At 47.6% G+C, this 24,991-nt stretch overlaps 2 pseudogenes; one reads left to right on the forward strand and one right to left on the reverse strand.

Moving 5' to 3' along the window:
- Positions 1-244: 244 nt before the first annotated feature.
- Positions 245-23,311, reverse strand: LOC146194413 (uncharacterized; annotated as a pseudogene).
- On the forward strand, positions 13,183-14,460 carry LOC146194414 (uncharacterized; annotated as a pseudogene).
- Positions 23,312-24,991: the final 1,680 nt, after the last annotated feature.

The following is a 24,991-nucleotide window of genomic DNA, read 5'->3' on the forward strand; positions in this document are numbered from 1 at the left end:
CCTAACGATGTAGGGTCAGGCCTAATGTTAAAAGTCCGGGCAGGCACTCCACGCCGCGAACTGACTATCGTCCTTTGTCCCAAGGGAGGGGTAACTAGCTCAAGTGCTTCTGCACGAGAGAACCACGTTGAGGCGCCATTGTGGCGATATTGGGGGGGGGGGGGGGGTATGAGGGGGGCGGTATTCCACCCTGCTCACACTCCGCAGGTGCAACGTTATCGATAGCAACCCGCGGAGGGGACAAAGGACGGGGACGACACATGGTTAATACTCGAATGCTATTTATTGCACTTGCAAATAATACAGAGCATGCCGGCTAGCTATACATCAACAAGGTTTTCCTTGAATGGGCAAGGCTACGTAAGGACTTTTGACTCACTGGCTGGGGAATGGGGGTGCGATTTCGGCGGCGGACATTTAAACGCGCCGTGAATATGCCGGCCGGGATCTCCCGTGCGCGCCGCACTCTTCGGACGAAGCCATACCACGGCGTTCGCCGCGGGAGGTGTCGAGTGCGTGCGGTATTTACCGGTCGCTTCGCCGTTGGGAACAAGAAGATGGGTGGTCGTGCACGACGGGTCCTCCCGTGTGCGCTTAGTACTCCGTGCCCGCTATCCCCCCGCATTTGCCGGGAAAGGCGGCGGGAGACGACCGCTCTCGTTGCCGGCTGGATCCAGAAGCCCCCTCTCTGTCTCGCGGGAATCCGCGTAGACATCTTGGTGGCGCATCCATCGTTGATTCTCCTTCCCCCAAGGGGAGGTATTTACCTCCTCTCCCAGTCGGCGCTGCCCCTACGCTCAGCGGAGTGGTGGTGACCGGTCGCGGCGAAGTGGGAGGAAACTGGTTTTCCACATCCCTCCCTCCTTAAATGTAGGGAGCCTGCTTCCACACCTGCTTAATTCATTTTGTGCAATGACTAGCAAATTAGTTGCCAAACCTTGCAGTGATGACTTACTGCTAACTATTTTAACATAAGAAAAAGTGATTTGGGAACCAGAGTGTGAGCTGAAGGACTGATCAGTGTGCCTCACAGTTTATGGGTTCACAACAATATTGTGCACGTTGAGATGAATGGTACGATGGCAGTTTCACAGAGTAACAGCCATGTAATTCGGTCTGTTTTACTTTCCTACCCAAACACAAATAGCCTTAAAAGCCCTCACACACTAAAATATAAACCTAGCTACCACATTGGCAGTTTTGTCTGCAAGCATTGCTTTGCGTATTAATGAAAAATACATGGGTCACAGGACACCAATGGGCTCTTGTTTATTGTCCATACAGCAAACTTTCATGTTAATGAACTGTGAAGGTATTGCAAGGTTCATCTGCAGAAAATGTTTTTATAATGTGAGTCGTACATGTATATGTTAACCAATTTTTTTGTAGTTGCGGCAATGACACAAACAGCCAGGTTATGTGTTTTTAAACTGTGGGACTCAAGAAAAAAATTTCTCCCTGGAGAGTGTGCAAGATAATTACAACACTGTGTTTCACGGAACAAACATTTGTTGAGTGGAAAGTGTTTCGGCTTAACCTGCTCTTAAAACATTTACACAACACATTCAAGCGCGTTTTGTGGAGCTTGCAGAAACACTGTTAAAGGACAAGGACAGTAGAAAAGAATAAATGCCATTGTACTAGGTAGCAATTTTTGTTCTCCTTGTTTCTTCATGCAGTTTCCTCTGTTCTTTTTCCACAAGCTATCCCTACAGTGCACTCGGATCAAGCCTTTCAGAATTTACCCAAAGTTGCGACAGGACAAAGTACAGGAAGCAATGTGTATGTGTACTTGTAATGCACACCGTAGTTACCCACCTCATACACATCGGCCTCAAAGTGCTACTTATTCTCATCATGATCTCAAAAGCATGCACCCCCTTCCAATACAAATCATCTGATGAGAGACTAAAGGACTATTTGAGCATTGCATATGATACACATGTCATTTATACGGACTCTACCATGTAGTCTCAATGCATTACCAACCTGTATAAAGAATATATTACATTGGCAATTAAGGATGGCACTTTATTTCATATTGAGCACAATGCATAGCCTCAATGCATTATCAACCTCTATAAAGAATGTATTACATTGGCAATCAGGGATGGCACTTCGTTTCATATTGGGCACAATGTATGTTGTGCAGTAGATTTCTAGAGGTAGCTCTTCAATCTATGTAACAGCAGTTACAAGTGCAACATACATTCTTCACATCACTTAAGAGGCACATTGAACAAAATTCTAAATAGTAATGTTAATGAAGCTAATTTTTGAGGCCTCTCTCTAGAGTGCAAGCAGATGTCAGAAGCAAAGGTTTTGCGTAGATGAAAAGGCTGCAGAATTTCTGCTAGTTTGTTCAGGAGAACATTGTTACATGTTGTTGTATGTGTTTTCAATGTTTAATGTGACCAAAATGGACATCTGTTTTCCTTGCATAGCAAACTTAAATCTACACTTCAAGTAAATATGACCTGGCAGAGCATGACATGGTCCATGACATGCAGAACACGTTAATATAGTATGTGCCGAGTAATCAATCTTTTTCATATCACGGGGGTGGCAGCCCCAGGGTTTGGTTCTAGGGGAAGAAAAAGGGCTTCTTTTTAACGAAAAAAAAAAACAATAGCAACGATTTCCTTGTTTATTTTTTATTTTTCAAACAATACCATGCGCTTTGTTGTTGAGCAATAAATGGCAAAAAAAGCAAATGTTTAAACTTAACTCATGCTTTTCATACAGTGGTTCTGTGAGCAATGTTCATATATAATAATTTTTACATTTAGCTTACAATATTATAGCTTGAATAATAGTGTTCTGCTACCAAGGTATTTATATCTTGATTTGAAAAAGAACCAGTGGAAAATTTTACTTGCTAGAAGGCTTCAGGGAGGGGGGGGGGGGGCGGGGAGCAGGTGATTCAGCTTCCACAGCTGCATCACGACCATTTCACTTAGAGCTGACGCTAGGAGGGAAGCTTATATGTCTTTATGCCAGCAACCATGCATGCCAAGTATCCCTGCTGAATTTAATCAAACTTTAATTTAGGTAGTGTGGTCTAGGCTAGCGAAACCAACAGATAACTATTCAGAGTTGATTGCCCTAGTCTCCAGTGGCTTTTCATTTGCCGTGGTGTTTCTGCAGTTAGCGAAAACTAATTAGTGGCCTCTTTTTTTATTGGCCCCAGGAGCATGCATCAGCTCTTAAGTTGTAGGTAGTGTTGAAAAATAGCTATCCGCATCGTTTGCATCATGGTATGATCTCCATAGCTTTATTCACTAGCTTCCAAATCGAGCTACAATATGACTAGCTGCTGACACATATCTCTCACCCACATCATGTAAAGCCACACCATGGAGAGCATTTCTGACAAAAGCCGATTTTGTTCTCTTAGCCATGTTTTGGGCAATAATCCTGGGCAATAATTACCCTGGCTCCTAGTCCCACATAGCAATAGCTACACATGTTTCATGCCGAAATCAATCAGTTGTGAGTGAGCCGTTTTTCTCTTCAGGTAATGCCGTTGTCTCCATTTCCTTTTCACACATCTGTCCCATATTTAATTTTAATTTTCCTTTAGGGGGATGAGGTGGGAGTCGAAAGAGAGCCTGCCTTTGTTCATACTTGAGGCTATTCAATGCTAGATCCTATTCCATAATTGGTATTCTTCCCGGTTTGCGCTGGTTCAGACATCCGCTACATTGTTTTAGCTCTACGCTGGAACCGTCATATCGTTCCTTTTTGAATGTTTCTTTCACCATTCGTGAGTTTAGCGCCTAGTGAATGTCGCCATTGTAGGTTCTCGTCTTTTATCCTCACTGCACACATATACATTGGCATCAACGGGACTGGTGCGTGCTACTTTTGCGACTATATCTCTTGGGCCCACAAAACAAAACGGCTTCGTCAATAGTAGTAATCATGCTCATCGGTCGTCGAACTATGAATACACGTTCATTCGACAGTGATCAATTTAAATTCGGTGTAGAAACATCTAAATAAATCAGCGAAGAAATACTAGAAAAGTCAGAAACGTGGACAGACGATGCGGAGGCAGCTACGAACCGTGCGAGCAAAGGCCAGTTCAAATTTACGGTAGTGGCCATGTAAGTACTCAAGAACTGTAGCGCGCTACTCATTTGGCAGTTGAGGAGAGCCCATGATCACAGCAAAAACCAAGCCATGGTGATCACGAGGCAAGCGAACTGCGCCGCGGTGCCGAAATCGGTAGTACACCGCAGCACGGAATGCGCGCCAGCTTTGAATGTCATTTGAGGGAGCATGCTATTTGACAGAAGGCGATGCCTGGGCGCGCCAATCGGGACGCTGGAACAATAGGGCTGAACGGCAGTCAACAAAACGATCGTACAACACCCCTTCCGCACCATGTCTGCAAGCGGACAGAAAACGTGCGCCCGCATTGCGGAGCGGGTCTAAAAAACAACCATACAGCGGCCTTAAGATAGCTGTTGCCGGCGTGGCATCCGTGACTGGCAGCATTGCACAAGCGTGTGCTAATCCGGAGTTAGCAGTAGGGTGCCGCTCACGCGTCCTCAACTTCGGCATCTCTCCCCTCGCATCAGTCACTCCGCAGCCTGTATGGATAGCAGACGTTCACGCTCGGTGCTCCCTGGATCTCGGTTCCCATCTGTTCGGCGCATCGTGAAGAAGCCTGTGCTCACCTCTGCGCCTTAACTGGCGCTTGCCTTCAAGCGCGTTTTCCTCTCTCCTCTCTCGTTATCTCCCCCATGATCCCACCGAGACCTTTCGGTCGCAGAGCAGTGAATTGTAAAGGGTTACATTGTGCCTGTTTTCACTCATTTCTGATGACGGTGTAAGGAAACCTAAGGACGCGGCTACGCCGCGCGTTTGTTTCGCGTCGCAATGGAGAAAGCCGGGCCGTCTGGCATTGCGGAACAGGTTCGCCGTGCTCGACGTGGTGAAGTACAACGGTTACGAAGGCAGCGGGATCGTGAGTCTACTGATTCTGATATTGCAGCTAAGCAGTGGAAGAGTCTAGAAGCACAAAGAATGTGGAAACATGCCGAGCTTGCTCAGGAAACTGCTCAAGACACTGGGCGTCGTCGTGAAACAAATGCCGAAGCGAAGAGGATCAAACGTGCTATAGAAACTCCACGACAACGATCTATGCGACTGCAAGCGATGGAAAGGTATAGCAGGGATAAACAGTGCTACGTATCTACTTCGCATTTGACTAACTATGTATATCGGCCGTTATCTCTACTAAATAAAGGTTTTCACTCACAGCTTGGGTTCCCAATAATGTGGAGCGACGCATCCAAAACGTTTTATTGGAAATTTGTGTCAGCCTGCCTAGAGCACGTTCTCCTTTAAGCATATTGCTCTTTATATGAAGGCTCCAATCTAATGCTGGCTGGGTGATAAGTAACCCCAAGATATTTAATCGAATTTACCTGTGTAATCTTGTTGGGGTGATGAACTAGTGACATATGCAGGAGTTGCTGGTGAAAATACCAGCACGCCACAATTTTTGACATTGAGAGACAAATTAATCGCGTCCAACCATACTAGAGCATCCAAATATGTCTGTAGAATTTAAAAAAGGGGAAGGAATATGCCTAGTTGAGGCGAAAAAAGCTGCATCATCTGCGTACACAAAAGTTGTTTTATCAGGATGAATGGGGATGTCACTGACCATATTAAAAGCAGCGGTGAAAGCACCGATCCCTGCGGCACACTTCTGAATTGATATTTATAAAATCAGAGGGTTCCTTTTGTGCAGCAAAAATATTTATCCTTCAGAAATTCATGTATCCATGCTAATAGATGCAGTTGAGCTAGTCTGTTAAGCAAGATAGTGTTATTCAGAGGCATTGTGAAGTCATGCCTTTATTCGGACAGCAATACGAACGTAGAGGCAAGGATTCAGTGGCTTCGTTTTATAAAGAAAGCGCTATTGGCTAGTGACAAAGTGGCATACGTGAACAGTGACTGCGCGCATCAGGTAGTGGCACGCAGTAGCAAAGCGGCAACAGGCTTGATTAGCGTTGCGCCGATATAACTCCCCCTCCAACAAGATCAGAAGCTCTGATACACTAGACGATCGGGCTTCCGCTTATCACTATTTAGTGCACAGGTAAACTAGCATCGCTTTGTTCCGACTTTGATGTACCTTGGGCGTCCCTTGCACGTGCAAGGTAGATGTACACTAGTAGCGAAGGCTTCATAGACGCTCATTTGTCCAAAGGATGGCGGCTCATGGGCACCCTAGCACCCCTGGATTTGGATTTTGGGGGGCAACCAACGTATGCGTGGCGCTGAATGGCGTCACGCATACGTTTTTGGCGTGAATTATAAAGTGTTCTTTTTATAGAAACCGCTTTTTCGATCCCGTATCTCTTGAAGGTTGTTGCCTTTCAGAGCGCACCAACCTTTGCTAGTCAAATGTTCTCAAGTTGTTGATAGTTAATGTGCAGTTGGGAGCCGAATGAAATTGACTTGCAAAGAAGGCAGCATTGAAGAGCAGCAACATTTTCAGACACTGGCTAAGTATGCATGACTCGTAGTGGTCATACTGGTGCAAGTACTTTTGAGTACAGCAAGGTATGATGTACAAAACACATGCTCAAGTGCACAGTTCGCACTAGAGTATACGGCAAGTATGATTTTCATATTCATTATGTATTACAACAACCAAACAAATACACTCAATAAGCACACCAACAAAAAATGCATGTCACAGGCAGCAAAAACAGTATGTTTTTTAAGCTTTCTAATCATCTGAATGGTGACAGTACAGATAGGAAAAAGTCCTGAATTTCCACGAATGTTGCCAGGTAGCAAATTGAAAAGTAAAAAAAAAACAATGCAACTACAGCTTCAATCGAGGCACACATGGCATGTCATAAGTAGGAGCCTCAACATATAGACAATGGAACACACTGGGAGTACTCTCCGCATTTAAGTTCTTCGGCTAACAGAATATAGCAGTTGTTTACATCTATAGGACAATGTTAAAGTCAGCTGTAGCATCAACATACCTGCGCAACACAGGAAGATACACCATTCATTGAACCTGCGTGCAGCCTCCAGAGCTACTTCTAGTCGCTAGCCGGATCCATTTGAAGTAATTCTAAGCAACAAAAGCACACATGAAGTACAGCTTACAGTGAAGTTCGAGAACATTCACGTGGCAGTAAAGCCGGGAATCAGTGTACTGTACGCTAAACCAATGCCAGTTAAAGGTCCAGCGCTGTTCTGCTGTTTGTTCTGCAAATGATCTTACTTAAACTGCAAGATGCCGCAAGCTGCTAAAGGTGGCTTGGTAGACAGTGGTGCTGAGTGATAGTGATAGTTATGATGCCAATGGTTGATTGCATTATAACTGCGAGCACGAAGCTGCAGGGAATGGGCAGGGTGAGAAATTAGCGCCACGCTACGAAAACTAGGTTAATCCATTGCCTAAAAGGTCTCCTTTGAGAGCCATTCGCGTGATCGTTACGAAGTTTTATCTGAAAGTATTGGACAAGTACACAAGGGACACCTGAACAGGCTGCAAATGGCATAAAAGTACCCTAAAAGGGTGATATAGTGGATTAAAGGATAAAAGATGCTACACTGCATAGGCTGCGCCTGCAGCTTCACAAAACACTGCGACTAGCTCCGGAAATACACCGTTTTCATTTGCTCAACTTCAATGCCTGCTTCATATATTTCTGTTTAGTAGCTGGACTGTGAAGTTTAGGATTTTGGCCGCGCGAAAGTGAATTCAACCGCACTCTGACTAACAGGACAAAAAGCCATTATAAACGTCATCCCCACACACAGTTAGCGATGCTTCTACCTTGGCATGAAGCAGCATGCACAGATCATGCCCGACATGTTCTTTGCCCGCAATACTGGAGGTAGATGCAACAAAAAGCTGCTCGCAAGTACTGATGAAAGCTACAAAAAATAGTGCAGGAACCTATAGGCTCCAAAAGTCAACTTCTTCAGGATGTTTGACATTTATGCACAAGAGAACTCGGCTTTGATCGCCAAAAGTGGCGTTTTCGAGCCTCAATTCGCTCGTGTGCAACCCTGTAACACACCTGTGGTCATTCGTAAACTTGCAGGGAAGTCAGCCAGCAAAATAGACAATGTTTTTCTCAGCCATTTCAGACGTATTATCACACGGCAAAATCTCTACTGCAACTGGCAAATGTGTGGCAGCTGTACAAAGGGAAAGAGAAGATTTAGTAAAACAGATTCGGAGAGAGGCTAGAAGGCTAGACATGTTTTCAGCGCGGTTGACGCTTTTCGACAGCTTGAAAAGGTTGTTAACTAAAAAATGTTTGAATTCTGCTTAAAACTGCTGTTAGACGAGTTGCTGTTTGATCCGGATTTTGACTTAACAATTGAAAAAGTGTTTTCAAGTGCATCCTGGTTCAGGTGTCTGGTAACGAGGTACTTCAAACCATAGTGAGAGGCCAGATGGTTCCGTAACAGCAGCACAGCCCTCATAGTTTGGCAGAAGCCACGGATGCAAAGAGGCTGCCGTGCACAGCCTAGAACTTTTGTTTTCGAAAACTACAGAACACTCTTCCAAAAACTCTTTATGCGCAGATCTTGCACACATTGCAGAGGTATATGGAGCCTTTCCCCATTTTTGTGAAATATATGACTTTCAAAGAGTCTATCGACCCTCTCAACAAGTCGGGCTGTGTAGATAGCCTCTGGTGGCAATTGCTGGAATGTTAGCAACGTGCACGATGTAGCAGCGCTATTATTGCTGAATACCTATGCTGAGAGTTTCCCAGACATATTGGAAGCAAAAGTTAAAGTGTCGCGCACTCAACTTTGGGATATACCGAATTTGCATTTTTCTATCCCTGTCATAAGCCTGTCGTATGTACGTAATTGTGTAACCGCCTACCCTGAAGTTGTACTTAAAGAACATATTGCGCAAGTACTTCAACAAATGCGGTGTATCAAAATAAAAAAGTGGTTCACTATTCACACTTAAGTACGGCTTTTCACGGATCACAAGGTTTAAAAACAAACATTTTCATTCCCCCGATCACAAACCACAGCGACAGGCAGCAATCCAGCTCCAAGCAACATTTTGAGGCATTTGAAGGCAAGGTGATGCAAAACAATCGCAGGCACAGCTTTATCTGCAAATAGCCTATAGGTTGCTTAAACGGCGTACCGATTCGTTTGGCCATGAACACAAGCGCCTTCTTTTCAAGATTTGAATTTTGTACTGAACTATACTCTTAAATGTCTTAAATGTCTTCAAATATGTCAAACACTAGATTGTACGACAGTTCCTTTGAAACATGCACCTCATCAAAAATTATGGTGCGAGCCCTCTCTTGTGAAATAGACGCTACCGTTCGTCGAGCAAATAAACATCAGGATAAACCCCAACCCTCAGTGGTACGCTTGCAAGGCACAGCTGCAGAGACCTAACAGCTGGACGTTTTAGGAGTTTTCTCCAATACTGTAACCTTTCGAGCTGTATAGGTATAAACCTAAAGCAAATGTTTTACTTTCGCGGCACTATCGACGGCCAAACCTGCTGAAATTGTGCATCTTCAACTGAGCTTCAAAAAAAGCAGCAACATCTGGGGATTAAATGCTCACGCAGACTCTTTACTAATTCAGCATCGGTCTTCATGCAACGGCGCTGAAGCCGCTGTCCTTGTAGCCTCTTATTGCGCTTCAGGAGCTGCCTGTGCTCGGCTCAAATTGTATCAAGTGGCCGCCTATCATTGATGGTGCTGGTGAAAGATCCTGCAAGGAGTAGAATCGACGGAAGAGCAATAAGTTGCTACGTCTGGTTAACTCATAGCTGCACGTAATTCCGCAGCACCAAGAAGTGTGCAATATTGTGAAAGTGTTTTAATGTTGCTAATCTTCATGAGAAAGAGGCGAACTGCTGAACGAAGCTCCTAGTGACAGATAAGCGATTGATGACAGTGTTGTGGCCACTCCTGCCGTGCCAGGTTTCAGAGATAAGCGCTTGCTTCAGTGCTTGTTCGTGCATATGTGTGGTCAGCTGCAACCTCCAGAATGTAAAAAACAAAATATAGTGGCAGCAAAGTTCTGAAAGTGAAGCCAGAAGCCCAACAATGCACAAATAATAAATAAGCACCACAGATGGAATCGACACACTGAACTGTTATCAATCCACTGGCGTGGGAACAAGCTTGGTTCAGCGCAGCACCAGTAGAGCTGGCACCGCGTCTGCATCTGCACCGCACACACACGAGGCGTTGTAGCATTTTTTTGAGAAACACCTCACCAGGCTGTTCCAGCAGATACTAAAGAACAGTCACCTTCTTGGAAGAGTTGCAGCGACTGGGACGACTGACTCAGTTCACCGGAGACAGCAGCTATGACAGAAAGCAGTCCAACTGGCTTTCGATTATCACCGTTTCCAAAAGACGTATGCCAGTTATGCGTGCAACCCGGCTCACCTGGTTCTCCAGCATGGTGCACTGATGCCGAAGGTTCGCTCAGAGATGGTGAACAAACCATGTTGCTGCTGCATTTACTGGAGGTGTCTGAAATGGCAGCATTATTGCGGAAAGAAAACTCAGTACCTTCATGGTAAATATTCTACGGACAGCTATACCTTCTACAGCATGCGGCTCACATATGACATCTCTCTAGAAAAAGAAACTCAATTCCTTTATGGTAAATAATCTCCAAAAAACTATGCCTTCCACAGCATGCGGTTCGCATATGACATTACTCTAGCAAAAACTGCTTATCTAATGAAATAAAATACTGTAACACCCTGATTAGTTAGGCCTACTATTTAATGAGCAGCTGTGGAGCACCAGTAAATCATTTGTAATTTTTATATGCTGTTTTACTTTGAAGAGTTTGAAATTCGCCTATCACGCTAACAACAATAGCTCGCAAATAAAGTAATGCGTACTATATTGCTTCCATGAACCCGCCTGGGTGGCGCAGTGGTTACGGCGCTCGACTACCGTTCCCAAGGACGCGGGATCGAATCTCGACCTCGGTGGCCGCTTTTCGATGGAGGCGAAAAGTAAGGCGCCCGTGTGCTGGGCGATGTCAGTGCACGTTAATGGACCCCAGGTGGTCGAAATTTCCTGAGTCCTCCACTAGGGCGTCTCTCATAGCCCGAGTTGCTTTGGGACGTTAAACCCCACAAACCACCACAACCATATTGCTTCTATATTTATATAGGTCGGTCTATGGCCTACGCAATGAGCTGCAACAAGAATGATGCGTTCGTAAGCATTTATGCAGAAAATAAAAACGTACAAAAATTGGCTTTCGCTCACATGAATATTTAGGTAAAAGCCACCTACAGACATAAAATACACACATAAGACACCTACCTACACACACATGGCCCGACGAGTTAAAACCAAGTCTTTCTTAAAAACACCGGTTTATTCCGGATCAACAGAAAAGTATAAAATAGAAAAGAAACAGCATTGGTCAAAACTGCGCTGGAAACATGCCGTCGAAGCGCGCGACAATGGACTATGCAGAATAAAACGGAACATTGGTCAGGGCTTCACCGCGACAACACAAAACACACTGCGGCGCGTATAGGGCGAGTACAAAGCGTTGATTACGGTACAAAAGCATTGCTACTGGCGTGGCGGCACTCACGCTAACATTCCTAAGGCTTTCTTGTAGGCGCCGCTTCCGTCTTTGCCTCGCAGAACTCCGCTCCGTCGTCTGTGTACAGCCCGCCGGCTTGGGACGCTGCCACGCCGCCCTTCTGTGGCCGGCCTCCCGGCGAAAAAGCCCCGAGCCATTCTTCCGACGCCCTTATCTACCCTCTGTCTCGCGCCGATAACATGCCGCCCCCGCTCCGGGCAGCTCGCTCATGCGTACTCGCGCTGCCCGGGCAGACACCAACACAAACAGAAAAAAGCGCGCGCGGTTCGAAACGCTTAAAGGGGCTGTAGGGCCCCACACAGTACATGAGCGAAAACCAGGCAACTTTGTAGTTTTTGCAGCAAGTGGCAAGTGAATCTTTCCTATTCACTGTGAAACCAGGTCTCATATGAACGATCACTCTCGTGAGCAAAGTACATCCTCGACATCCCTTTGATAGCTCAAAGAAATAAGCGGGAAAAAAGGTGAACGTGTGCAACATGTGCATATAAACCTGGAAAATAAAGGTATAAGAGAGCCTTCCTACATGTTTGAAGAATTTTAGTACTCGGGAATTTTGCTTTGTTCGATGAATAGTGATTTTCTTATCTTCAGTTTTATCAGGATGCAATCTTATGCCGACATGGGCAAGCTACACTGGATGACAAACATTTTGAGATATTGCGCGTTCATTTATTATGTCTCAAATCATGCAGTGAACGATTATAGAAATGCACTAATATTTTATGTGTGTAGGTGCCTTTTACCTCAATATTCGTGTGAGCGAAAGCCAATTTTTGTACGTTTTTATTTTCTGCATAAATGCTTACGAACGCATCATTCTTGTTGCAGCTCATTGCGTAGGCCATAGACTGACCTATATAAATATAGAAGCAATATGGTTGTGGTGGTTTGTGGGGTTTAACGTCCCAAAGCAACTCGGGCTATGAGAGACGCCCTAGTGGAGGACTCAGGAAATTTCGACCACCTGGGGTCCATTAACGTGCACTGACATCGCCCAGCACACGGGCGCCTTACTTTTCGCCTCCATCGAAAAGCGGCCACCGAGGTCGAGATTCGATCCCGCGTCCTTGGGAACGGTAGTCGAGCGCCGTAACCACTGCGCCACCCCGGCGGGTTCGTGGAAGCAATATAGTACGCATTACTTTATTTGCGAGCTATTGTTGTTAGCGTGATAGGTGAATTTCAAACTCTTCAAAGTAAAACAGCATATAAAAATTACAAATGATTTACTGGTGCTCCACAGCTGCTCATTAAATAGTAGGCCTAACTAATCAGGGTGTTAAACAGTATTTTATTTCATTAGATAAGCAGTTTTTGCTAGAGTAATGTCATATGCGAACCGCATGCTGTGGAAGGCATAGTTTTTTGAAGATTATTTACCATAAAGGAATTGAGTTTCTTTTTCTAGAGAGATGTCATATGTGAGCCGCATGCTGTAGAAGGTATAGCTGTCCGTAGAATATTTACCATGAAGGTACTGAGTTTTCTTTCCGCAATAATGCTGCCATTTCAGACACCTCCAGTAAATGCAGCAGCAACATGGTTTGTTCACCATCTCTGAGCGAATCTTCGGCATCAGTGCACCATGCTGGAGAACCAGGTGAGCCGGGTTGCACGCATAACTGGCATACGTCTTTTGGAAACGGTGATAATCGAAAGCCAGTTGGACTGCTTTCTGTCATAGCTGCTGTCTCCGGTGAACTGAGTCAGTCGTCCCAGTCGCTGCAACTCTTCCAAGAAGGTGACTGTTCTTTAGTATCTGCTGGAACAGCCTGCTGAGGTGTTTCTCAAAAAAAAATGCTACAACGCCTCGTGTGTGTGCGGTGCAGATGCAGACGCGGTGCCAGCTCTACTGGTGCTACGCTGAACCAAGCTTGTTCCCACGCCAGTGGTTTGATAACAGTTCAGTGTGTCAATTCCATCTGTGGTGCTTATTTATTATTTGTGCATTGTTGGGTTTCTGGCTTCTCTTTCAGAACTTTGCTGTCACTATATTTTGTTTTTTACATTCTGGAGGTTGCAGCTGACCACACATATGCACGAACAAGCACTGAAGCAAGCGCTTGTCTCTGAACCTGACACGGCAGGAGTGGCCACAACACTGTCATCAATCGCTCATCTGTCACTAGGAGCTTCGTTCAGCAGTTCGCCTCTTTCTCATGAAGATTAGCAACATTAAAACACTTTCACAATATTGCACACTTCTTGGGGCTGCGGAATTACGTGCAGCTGTGACTTAACCAGACGTATCAACTTATTGCTCTTCCGTCGATTCTACTCCTTGCAGGATCTTTCACCAGTACCATCAATGATAGGCGGCCACTTGATAAACTTTGAGCCGAGCACAGGCAGCTCCTCAAGCGCAATAAGAGGCTACAAGGACAGCTGCTTCAGCGCCGTTGCATGAAGACCGCTGCTGAATTAGTAGAGAGTCTGCGTGAGCATTTAACCCCAGCTGTTGCTGCTTTTGTTGAAGCTCAATTGAAGATGCACAATTTCAGCAGGTTTGGCCGTCGATGGTGCAGCGAAAGTAAAACCTTTGCTTTAGGTTTATACCATTACAGCCCGAAAGGTTACAGTATTGCAGAAAACTCATAAAAGTTCCATCTGTTAGGTCTCTGCAGCTGTGCCTTGCAAGCGTACCACTGAGGGTTGGGTTTTATTCTGATGCTCGAGGAACGGTTAGCGTCTATCACACGACAAGAGAGGGCTTGCACCATAATTTTTGATGAGGTGCATGTTTCAAAGGAACTGTCGTACAATCTAGTGTTTGACATATGTGAAGACATTGAAGAGTATAGTTCAGTACAAAATTGAAATCTTGAAAAGAAGGCGCTTGTGTTCATGGCCAAACGAATCGGTACGCCGTGGAAGCAACCTCTTGGCTATTTGCAGATAAAGCAGCGCCTGCGATTGTTTTGTATCACCTTGCCTTCAAATGCCTAAAAATGTTGGTTGGAGCTGGACTGTATCCTGTGGCTGTGGTTTGTGATCGGGGAAACCAAAATGTTGTTTTGAAACCTTGTGATCCGTGAAAAGCCGTACTTAAGTGTGAATAGTGAACCACTTTTTTATTTGTATACACCCCATTTGTTCAAGTACTTGCGCAATATTTTCTTTAAGTACAACTTCAGGGTAGGCGGTTACACAATTAAGAGCACGTACATACGACAGGCTTATGAGAGAGATAGAAAAATGCAAATTCGGTATATCCCAAAGTTTAGTGCGCGGCACTTTAACTTTTGCTTCCAATATGTCTGGGAAACTCGCAGCACAGGTATTCAGCGATAATTGCGCTGCTACATCGTGCACGTTGCTAACATTCCAGCAATTGCCACCAGAGGCTATCTACACAGCCCGATTTGTTGAGAGGGTCGATAGACTCTTTGAAAGTCATATATTTCACAAAAATGGGGAAAGGCTCCATATACCTCTGCAATGTGTGCAACATCTGCGCATAAAGAGTTTTTGGAAGAGTGTTCTGTAGTTTTCGAAAACATAAAAGTTCTAGGCTGTGCACGGCAGCCTCTTTGCATCCGTGGCTTCTGCCAAACTATGAGGGCTGTGCTGCTGACAACATGGACGTACAAGGGTGATTGCGTATGCCAGCCGCCTCCTCTCAACACCCGCACAAAATTATTCTATCACAGAGCGAGAGTGCCTGGCGCTTGTCTGGGCTATTACGAAATTCCGTCCTTATTTATTTGGCCGTCCTTTTACTGTGATAATAGACCATCACATGCGACCAGATGGCACAGACCTTTTGCTCGTCGTTCCCCAACACGTGCGTTCCACCATTCTTGAACAGTTCCATGACGCTCCCATGGCTGGCCACCTGGGTGTCTCTCGCACCTACGACAGCCTGCGCCGACGTTTCTACTGGCCGGGACTCTACCGCTCTGTCCAGCAGTACATTGCAGCATGTGAACTGTGTCAGCGTCAGAAGAAGCCCACAATTTTGCCTTCAGGTCATATGTAGCCGATACCCATACCGACTGACCCGTTTTCCCGTATAGGCGTTGACCTCCTTGGCCCCTTTCCAGTTTGCGCCTCGGGGAACATATGGCTCATCGTCGCCACCGATTACGCTACTCGGTACGCTATTACCCGAGCCATCCCGACCAGCTGCGCCACAGACATCGTTGACTTCCTTCTAGAAAACGTGATTCTTCATCATGGTGCTCCTCGTGAACTACTAACTGACCGTGGCCGCTGTTTCCTGTCGCGAGTGGTTGACGAAATTCTCCGTTCGTGCTCCGTCCGCCACAAATTCACCACAGCCTGTCACCCCCAGACCAACGGCCTCACGGAACGTCTAAACCGTACCCTCACAGACATGCTGGCCATGTATGGGTCTGACGACCATCGATATTGGGACGTTCATCTCCCCTTTCTTACATTCGCCTACAATTCATCTGTCCATTCTACTGCTGGATACTCCCGATTTTATTTATTATTTGGTCGACATCCGTTACTACCCTTCGACACCTCCTTACCCGCGGCAGACGCCACCAGTACTTACGCCAGTGATGCCGTCGCCCGCGCTCATGATGTCCGCCGGATAGCCCATGCCAGGCTCTCTGCATCCCAAGATTCCCAAAAGTTCCGGTATGACAGCCGCCACCGTGATGTCCACTACACTCCTGGATCTCTCGTTTTGCTGTGGCTCCCGTGCCGTCGAGTGGGCTTGTGTGAAAACCTTTTGCCCCGTTACACTGGCCCTTACCGTGTTTTGCGCCCCGTGACCGACGTCACATAGGAAGTTGAATCTGTGTTTCCGAAGTTCCCATCCACAGCTCCAACCTCCGAAATAGTGCATGTGTCCTGTCTAAAGCCCTATTATCAACGTTCTATTTCGCTAACAGACCGCACCGGGACTGTGCTTTTTCCGCGGGGGGGGGGGGGGGGGGGGGTAGTGTTACTTAACTGTATTCGCTGTTCGTGATGAGGATGAAGTGCAACAGACGCCGAGATGACGATGACGCTGAGTGTTGTGAAATCGGTGCCCTCATCAACGTTAGCTGTGCGGAGAGCTTTCGGATTGTAGATCTTTCACGTAACAATATATATATGCTCAAGTGAAAGCGATGCTTTCATTTTCTTTTGCGTTTAGCAGGGTGCAGGCGAAAATTTACTTTGTAAGAATGGGGGGTTTATTCAGTAGACCAACAGGACTTGATCAGCAGGACTGAGCAGATCAGCGGCGAACACAGCGGCAGCGAACACAGTCAGATCCAGCACGCGCAGCGATCACGATGCCACTGACTGGCATGTTCCTTGTGCACTTCTTCCTCTTCACAATTACCCGCGGGACGAAGAGGAGACATCTGGGCGACTTACGGCGTGATCAAGACGGCAGGGTCGTAATAGGGTTTGAGGCGCTGGACGTGAACAATCTCGCGTCCGCGCCGGCGTAGATCGTGGGACGGCGTAACAGGTTCCACCACGTAATTAACCGGAGAGGTGCGCTCCAGAACACGGTATGGGCCATGGTATTTAGCCAGAAATTTTGAAGATAGTCCAGGGGCGCTGGAAGGTATCCATAGCCACACAAGAGCGCCAGACGAGAAGTGCGGTGTCGAGTGTTGGCTGTCATGGTTGGATTTATGGCGGTACTGGGTGTTAGCCGTGAATGCGCGGGCGATTTGTCGACAGTCTTCCGCATGCTGGGTTGCTTGAGACGCAGGTGTATACTCTGATATGTCTGGCTGATACGGGAGTATGATGTCGATTGTAGCAGAGGGGTGACGGCCGTAGAGGAGAAAAAAAGGAGAGAAGCCAGTAAGTAGTAGACTGCGTTGCGGTATTGTATGCGTACGAGACATACGGAAGGACGAGGTCCCAGTTTGAGTGGTTGGAGGAGACGTACATAGAGAGCATGTCGCCAAGGGTACGATTGAAACGCTCAGTGAGGCCATTAGTCTGGGGATGATAGGCGGAGGTGGTTCTATGAATAATGTTGCACTTGGTGAGCAAGGCTTTCACAACATCACTCAAGAAAACACGTCCTCGGTCGCTGAGCAGCTCTCGAGGTGCGCCATGGCGAAGAACAAATCGCTGCAAAATGAAGGAAGCTACTTCTGACGCTGTGGCAGATGGAAGTGCGGCGGTTTCTGCATACCTCGTCAGATGATCAACGGCTACGATAGCCCAGCGGTTGCCGGCCGCAGTGTAGGGAAGCGGCCCGTACAAATCAATGCCGACGCGGTTGAAAGGACGTGGTGGGCTGGGTAACGGCAGCAACTCTCCAGCAGAACGTTGAGGAGATGGCTTGCGACGTTGACAGGTGAGGCATGAGCGAACGTACTTGAGTACAAAGGTGTACATACCCCGCCAGTAGTAACGCAGCCGGAGACGTGCGTATGTCTTAAAGACGCCCGCGTGACCGTATTGTGGGTCAGCGTGGAAATAGTCACAAATTTTGCGAACGTAGCTGCCGGGGGATAACTAGCAACCACTTGCGGCCATCCGCGCAGTAGTTGCGGCGGTAGAGGAGGTTATCACGAATGGCGAAGTGGGAAGCATGGCGGCGGAGAGCACGCGATGGAGAAGCAGCTGTAGGATTGGAGATAAAATCGAGGATAGAGTTTATCCAAGGATCTTGCCGCTGCGCTGACGGCATGTCATTGATGTGAAGCGATGGCGGGGAATCGTCGGAAGGGGAAAGGCTCGCGACCTCAGCTGTAAGGGGGCCGCGGGAAAGTGCATCGGCGTCGTGATGTTTGCGGCCAGAGCGGTAAACAACGCGGACATCATATTCCTGAAGGCGAAGAGCCCATCTTGCCAGTCTGCCGGACGGGTCTTTCAGTGAGGAAGCAAAGCGCATGATGGTCCGTCACTACGTCAAAAGGGCGACCATAGAGGTAAGGGCGGAATTTAGTAAGAGCCCAAATAATCGCTAAGCATTCTTTTTCAGTGACAGAGTAATTGAATTCAGCCTTCGTGAGTGTACGGCTAGCATAGGCGACCACGTATTCAGTATGACCTGCTTTGCGCTGAGCGAGCACAGCGCCGAGACCAATACCACTGGCGTCTGTGTGGACCTCAGTAGGCGCTGTGGGGTCGAAGTGACGTAGGACAGGCGGTGCCGTGAGGATGTGCCGTAAAGCATTGAAGGCATCGTCGCACGCTGGTGACCACGACGAAAGGTCGGAACTGTCGACAGAAGTTCTGTCAAGGGAGCAGCAATGGAAGCAAAATTCCTAATAAAGCGGCGAAAGTAAGAGCACAGCCCGAGGAAGCTACGTAGATCTTTGATGGAAGTCGGTTTGGGAAAGGCTGTTACGGCACGAAGTTTGGCAGGGTCTGGAGATACACCTTCTTTGGAAACAACGTGGCCGAGAATGGTGAGCTGGCGGGCGGTAAAACGACATTTTTTCAAATTCAGCTGCAGTCCGGCATCAGATAGTCAGGTCAAAACGTGCTTCAGACGGTAGAGGTGTGTGTCAAAGTCACGAGAAAAGACGACAATGTCATCGAGGTAGCAGAGGCATGTCTTCCACTTTAGGTCACGCAAAATGGTGTCCATCATCCGCTCAAATGTTGCCGGAGCATTACAAAGGCCAAACTGCATAACTGTGAATTCGTACAAGCCATCGGGAGTTACAAAGGCGGTTTTGGGGCGATCAGCCGCTTCCAAGGGGACTTGCCAGTACCCAGAACGTAAATCTAGGGAAGAAAAGAGTTCTGCGCCTTGCAAACAATCGAGAGCGTCGTCGATGCGTGGGAGAGGATAGACGTCCTTTCGCGTAATCTTATTAAGGCGGCGATAATCGACACAGAAGCGGATAGAACCATCTTTCTTTTTTACAAGGACAACAGGTGAGGCCCAAGGGCTGCTTGAAGGCTGAATCACGCCATTCTGGATCATTAGGTCGACTTGCTCTTCAATAGCCTGGGTTCTGTTGCAGACACACGATAGGGGCGCTGTCGTAGTGGTGCGTGGGTGCCGGTGTCGATGCGATGAGTGACTGTAGAAGTTTGACCTAAAGAACTTTGATGAGAGTCGAAGGAGGAGCGAAAGTGATGTAGTAGGTTCAAAAGCTGAGTGCGCTGCTCTGGGGGAAGACCGGCATCGATGGAACGAAGGAACAAGTCTGTAGAGGGGGGAGCGGGCGCAGGTGAAGGGGGGCTAAGCGCAGTCACGGCACAGTGCGGCGCGTCGTTAGGTTCCTCAGAGATCAGAAGGGATGCGATTGGCTGGATACTTCCGAGGCATTCGCCATGGCGCAAAGTAGTAGGGGAGTTAAATGGGTTAGAGACCCATAACATGGAAAGGCCAGCGGAAATAGCGAGCACTGCGTAGGGCAATGGAAGACACTTGCGACGCAGGAAAGTATGGGCTGGTGTGAAGAGAACGGTGTCATCGCTAATAGATGCACAAGCGACACGAACAAGCACTGAAGAGCAGGGAGGAAGGTCGATATCTTCGGCGACGAGGGCTTTAGCACTGGAATTTGATTGATCAGCGTCTGGTACGGCATCGGGCATAGTCGAGAACCCCACTTCAGCTCGAGCACAATCAATAATAGCAGCATGGCGCGACAGGAAATCCCAGCCTAAAATTACAGCGTGCGAGCAACTTGGAAGCACGACGAACTCAATCGTATAAAGGGAATTCTGGATAACTACTCGAGCGGTGCACGCTGCTATAGGCTTGATATGCTGAGCGCAGGCCGTTCGCAACGAAAGTCCCGCAATTGGCGTCTTCACTTTCTTTAAAGTGCGACATAGTTTTGCGTCCATTACCGAAATCGCAGCACCAGTGTCAATTAGAGCTATGACAGCAACACCCTCGACGAAAACTTCAATTAGGTTTTTCGGCGACAGATGAGGACTTGGGAAGTTCGACTGGGTCGCAGTTCTCGCCTCAGGAACTGCGGCCTCTAGTTTTCCTAATGTGAAGCGTTCTGTCGACGTCGCATCGGAGAGATAGAGCGGCGTCGCGGCGACGGTGAACGGCGGTCGGACATGGCTGAGCGGTCTGTGGAGAAATGAGGGTGGGCTGGAGGCTCAGTAGGCGAGGAATACTGAGGCGTCGGAGACCAGTATGCAGAACCATAAGTAGCTGGTGCCGACACCGGGAGACGGTTGCGGCAATAACGAGAAAAGTGTCCAGCAAGCCCGCAAGTGTAACAAATTGGCCGGTTATCCGTCGTGCGCCAGGGATTACGTGGTGGAGCCGGTCGCATAAACTGCGCAGGTTCTCGCGCAGGCGCAGGAGGCGGCTGAACGTAGGCAGGTGGCGGTGGAGCATATGTAGGTAGCGGTCGGGCCGCAACAGCCGCATATGTTAACGGCGCTGTAACAGGCATGGGTTGTGGGGCTGGAGGAAGAGATTCAGCTACCTGTTCTTGAATAATGTGGCGCAAACTGGGAGCTAGGTGCGAGGAAAGTTCTTGATGGCAGGATATAAGGGAGAGCTGTCGAGCAACTTCTTCCCGAAGTAAGCTGTTAATTTGTGGCAGGAGAGTAGAATGTTCGCCTGCATCTGTCAGGCCAGCAAGGGACTCCGAGTGCATGGTGTTCGCGCGAGTTATGGCCCTTTGTTTCCGCAGTTCATCATAACTTTGACACAGTGTAACCACTTCCGCGACGGTGCGGATATCTCGAGCCGACAGCATCTGAAAGGCATCGTCATCGATGCCTTGCAGAATGTGCTTGATCTTCTCGGCCTCTGACATGTGTGGGTTAACGCGCTTGCACAAGTCGACGACGTCCTCGATATAGCTCGTGAAATTTTCGCCAACTTGCTGAGACCGCGTACGCAAGCGCTGTTCAGCGCGGAGTTTCCTCACAGCTGGTCGGCCGAAAACTTCAGAGAAGCTAGCTTTAAACGCGGACCATGATGGAATGTCCGCTTCATGGTTTCAAAACCATAGGTTTGCTACGCCGGTGAGATAGAAAATGACGTTGCTTAACTTTGTTTCCGCGTCCCATTTGTTGTAAACGCTCACTCGTTCATAGGATGTGAGCCAGTCCTCGACATCGTGGTCGTCAGTGCCGCTGAAGATTGCGGGGTCTCGCTGGCGGAGGGAGCCGGGACAGATGATGGCCGAGCCAACTTGTACGGCTAGGTGGTTGACGTCCGCAGGCATTGCAGGAGGTGGTAATGTACGGCTGCGGAGTTCCAGGGCGAGAGGATAGATCTTGCCCAGCACCTCCACCAAATGTAAGAATGGGGGGTTTATTCAGTAGACCAACAGGACTTGATCAGCAGGACTGAGCAGATCAGCGGCGAACACAGCGGCAGCGAACACAGTCAGATCCAGCACGCGCAGCGATCACGATGCCACTGACTGGCATGTTCCTTGTGCACTTCTTCCTCTTCACAACTTTATTATATAGGGCCACAAGACAGATACAAAATTCGTTTCGCAAAAGACGCTGGACTTCTTGCGGCGCCGAGAAAAGGTAAAAATTTCATTTTTGGACAAACGTTGGCATTTAAAGAGCGGCATATGCAGTAAATGTTGGATACAAAATTACCGTCAATGCTCCCCCGAGTAGGCAAGGTATTGTGTCGCCGCCTTCCTGACGGCAGACATAGATGATTCGAAGTGCCTGGAGCACACCCTCAGGTCTAGCAGCTGCCATGGCGCCTTGTTCTGCAGGCTGACGTTGAGGCACAGCTGCACCCACGTTCGGCACTTGGACGTAATTCAACATGCACGTTATACACAACTTCGCCGTAAGGAATACTGGGCACACCAAACGTCAATGCGCTCACTGCTAACTGCCGTACATTATACTTTCATTATATCTGAACTATGGTAGTAAAGCACAGCTAGCACAGAACCGGGTTAAGTGGAGAAATATGGGAGAGGCCTTCGCCCTGCAGTGGGTATAATCAGGCTGATGATGATGATGATGATGGTAGTAAATGCTCACGCCAAGCTCCCAGGGCCCGAAAGTGCGGTTACACGCGTCTTATTCCACGCGGCTAGCTGTTTTTTTATGCATAAGAGTGACGAGAGGGAAATGTGTTTAAAACTACCCTGGCGTCATGTATATGGAGAACAGCAATACCAAGGGAAGCAGTCATTCCTGCTGAACGAAATGCATTGAAGCATCCTCAACACCGCGCACATATAGGTGCCTGATTTTCGATACTTCCAGTTGCAAGCGGAGCGTCAAATTGGCTTCACGGTGCCGGAAAACTAACAGTGTCATGCTCAAAGCTGTCAGGCAGCATAGTTTGTTCTAAATTGACCTTCCGGTCAGTAGCAAGTACGTGGTTGCTCCTGAGATCCCGGTATAAAGTTCACACTGGTGATAGTCGGCTGCATGAAACTGACTCTAAATCATACAAATGGTTGGTCCCTTTAGCACACCTTAGCACTGAAAATATGTTCTCTGAGTGTAGTACATAAATATCCCCGAAAACATGAAGCCAGGTGCGCACAAACTGGTTATAGCTATGAAACAGGAGCGAACAGCCCGACGATTGCATTCGGAGACTATTGCGCATACCTAGAGCAGACGCCATTGACAAGAGTCCACCTGCGAAAGTACAGCGGGAAGCAGTGTAGCGTGACACCGATGGTACTGTCCATACGATCGCAATGTGCCACGGAGCATTGTTTCTCCACATGCCGCAATCTCATCTTGAAATGAAGCGCTAAGCGCTTTAAAAGAACAGCTCGAAACGTGCACAGGCGGAAAAATACTTCGCACTGGTAGCATGCTGAAGGAGACGATAAAACCGAGAAAACTACCGCCCTGTAGAAGCAGGGTGTATATCTCGCCCAACGTTGACAGATAAGCGACGTCCAAGGGCGACCAATTTCGAAAACCTAGCAAAAGGGGCATTGAGAGACCGGCGAGCTAACTTTGTGCGCTTTACCAGGCGCGTCATTGCAGACAGCTGGCGATAAGAAATCGCTTCGTAAGCTCCAGCGGCCGCTGTGGCCGGGTACCGAAACAAGGCCTGCAAAAGTCGCGCTGCCAATGCACCGTACACTCATGAACAGAACAAGTGTGTTGCAAAAAATTACAAATTTTGACATGTTTTAATAAAATGCCATCTCGTTTATAAAACAAGGCGTCAAAATATTTGTTCTTGTTCAGGTGGTGCATAGCATCCCAATTTGTAGTTTTATTATTTCATTATTTGAGTGTTTGGCTCCCCGGCCAGTGACTGTACTATAAACACGCTGAACGGCTTTTAAGCCCAGCCTTTGCCACCAGTTTACTTCCGCCACAGCAACTGGACAACACTCCGATTCAATACTAGCTGGTTCGAGGCGACTGTAGGAAAACGTATCACTTTTTATTCAAAATAGCTGGCTCCACAAAAAAAAACGTCGCAAATGGTCAGCATGCACAAACCGTGTCTTCCCGTCTGCAACCACAAGGTATGTCATTGCTGATTTCACATCCAGGACCTGGCCTCGACGCCACGTATCCTGCTCGTTACGCTCTGAACGCATTAACACACTATCAGCAACAAAAATAATCTAGGTGAACACCTTACTTGTTTGTCCTGTGAACATTCCTATCAGATCTGGCATAACAGTTTAGCTGGCGTTTAGGCGATGAATACGCGAATAGAAAAGTATTTATCCTGTGCTCCAGTGACCTAGAACCTTTCTTCCTCTGGTATTCAAGTAATTGCTTCAACAGCGACTGTTTTACATTTTGGACAGCACCTTATGCCGAACCATTCGATTGAGGATATGGCGGAGTACGCGCGTGCTTGACCCCGTTTGCCACCATAAAATCCTCCAATTACTTTGCAAGAAACTGCGGCCCGTTATCTCTGACTACCTCTGTGTGCAGGCCATGACTTGCGAACAACGAATGCACTGTTTCGATCGTGATTTGCGCGGTTCTTATTTCCAACCATTTGGAGTAGGAATCTACAGCTAAAAGAAACATGTTTTTTTCTTGTTCAGCGAAGTCTAGATGTACCCTCTCGTAACCGCTAGTGCACCACTTCCAAGATGAAAGTAGCGCTGGTGGCCCCACAGATTTTGATTTGGCAAATTCCACACTGCTACACAGTTCGTTTAACGCAGTTGTCTATTTCTGGCCACCAAACCACTGACCTCGCATGTGCTGTCGCCTTTGTAATGCCGATGCAGAAAGGAAGCTCAGGTGCAACGGAGGCATGCTATTGGCTAGCGATACAGTGGCACACGTAAACAGTGACCTCGTACGTAAGTAGCGGCATACAGTAGCAAAGCGGCAACAGGCTTGATAAGCGTTGCGCCCATATAACAGGTAGTATGTTCTACGGTGACATCGGCTTTTACAACGTGCAGTGTTACCAAGGCAGAGACCTGTCTTCTGCGTAGCGAGAGACAGATTCTGCTCTCTAGATCCACGTATGTGTTCCACACAGAGC

Source organism: Amblyomma maculatum, chromosome 3 (genome assembly GCF_055883805.1).
Source record: "Amblyomma maculatum isolate TAMU_Amacu chromosome 3, ASM5588380v1, whole genome shotgun sequence".
Classification (NCBI taxonomy): domain Eukaryota; kingdom Metazoa; phylum Arthropoda; class Arachnida; order Ixodida; family Ixodidae; genus Amblyomma; species Amblyomma maculatum.